Here is a 1,864-nt window from a genome sequence, read left to right on the forward strand (position 1 = left end):
AGCGAAGTACAAATATTTCGTACTTTACTTCACTATTTATTTTTTTAAATAAACTTTTTACATTCACTCATTAAATTTTTTACACAAATATCTGCCATTTCTAATTCTTACATTTTCAAACCAGAATTGTTACTTTAGTTTTAATCTATTTGGTAAAATCTCAATATTTTTTTCTTATTGCGTGCCTTTTTTAACTCATCAAGCTTTTTCCTGTCATTGTGCAGCTTTTTCAATCGACTACTTCTGTGGAAACATAGGTTCTGTTTGGTGTCCTGATTTACCTAATTTTAAACACCATAACTGCCGTATTTTTCGGACTATAAGCCGCTACTTTTTTCCCACGTTTTGAACCCCACGGCTTAAACAACGAACCGGCTAATTAATTCATTTTTCCTGGGTTTTTCCCTATTTCACAAACTTCAAGCCAAAAACTGAGCCCCATAACATTAGACTAATTAAATTTCCGAACGGAAACGAAAAACGCACCTCACCTGTGTTCTGAGCTGCACGGCATCGGGAAAAAGAATGGCGCACGACGATGCCAAAAGATAAACTCCCGAGAGAAATAGTTGTGAAAGGAAGGAGGAAGACAGTGAACAATGACTTTCTTGGTAGGCTACTGTTTAGATACAAGCCGTTGTAGCGCGTTGAGCCAGGATTCTGGGAGAGCTCGCTAACTCCAGTTGCAACAGAAATCATATAAGCACAGACAGGTTTTCAAAACTCGTGCTTTTTTATTTTTCTTAGCAACAGCGTAACGGGTTATTCAAAGAAACTTAGAAATCAGCATCAGAAAATAATAAACACATAATCCTCGGTCTTGAACACACGCAAAAAATTTATCAAAATGAATGTATGTATTGTATACCGGAAATGCAGTGGCAGGCTATTCCCAAAATACCACTATGCTCCTAAAGGAAGCGCAACATATTTTACCCGTTACACCGTTACACGTGTCTTTCGTTAAAGCCTGACTAAAGTTCATTAGTTTCGGTGTAGACACCTGCGGCTTATGGACAGGTGCGGCTTATTTATGTTCAAAATAAAAATATTTGTAAAATTCAGTGGGTGCGGCTTATATATGGGTGCGCTTACCGTCATTTCCGGACTATAAAGCACACTCATATAAGCCGCACCCACTGAATTTTACAAATATTTTTATTTTGAACATAAATTAGCCGCACCTGTGCATGTCTACACTGAAACTAATGAACTTTACACAGGCTTTAACGAAAGACAGTGTCTGTTACACGGTGTAACGGGTGAAATATGTTGTGGCTCCTTTAAGAGCAGAGAGGCATTTTGGGAACAGCACGTCACTGCATTCTTCCGGTATTACTGCGTGTGTGTGTGTGTGTGTGTGTGTGTGTGTGTGTGTGTGTGTGTGTGTGTGTGTGTGTGTGTGAGTGTGAGACTGAGGATTATGTGCTCATTATTTTCTGATGCTCATTTCTAAGTTTCTTTGACTAACCCATAACGCTGTTGCCAAGAAAAATAAAAAAGCACGAGTTTTGGAAACCTGTCTGTGCTTATATGATGTCTCTTTCAACTGGAGTTAGTAAACTCTCCCTTCACCCAGACTCAACGCGCTACAACGGCTTGTATCTAAACAGTAGCCCACCAAGAAAGTCATTGTTCACTGTCTTCCTCCTTCCTTTCACAACTACTGTATTTTTCTCGGGAGTTTATCTTTTGTCATCGTCGTGCGTTTAAAAATCACCACCGGTGGAAGTGTTTCTCCCGATGTCGTGCAGCTCGGAACACAGGTGAGGTGCGTTTTTTCGTTTCCGTTCGAAAATTTCATTGGTCTAATGTTATGTCGCTCAGTTTTTTGGCTTGAAGTTTGTGAAACCGGGAAAAACCC

The 1,864-nt window shown here is 39.5% G+C and overlaps 1 long non-coding RNA gene across 1 annotated transcript; it reads left to right on the forward strand.

The window, feature by feature from the left end:
* Positions 1-1,144: 1,144 nt before the first annotated feature.
* LOC310733971 lies at positions 1,145-1,581 on the forward strand. Its single transcript, XR_014535944.1, has 2 exons — positions 1,145-1,370; positions 1,420-1,581. It is a non-coding gene; the product is annotated as an uncharacterized lncRNA (long non-coding RNA).
* The last annotated feature ends 283 nt before the right edge of the window (positions 1,582-1,864 follow it).

The sequence above is a fragment of the Silurus aristotelis genome (genome assembly GCF_946808225.1).
Source record: "Silurus aristotelis genome assembly, chromosome: 11".
NCBI lineage: Eukaryota > Metazoa > Chordata > Actinopteri > Siluriformes > Siluridae > Silurus > Silurus aristotelis.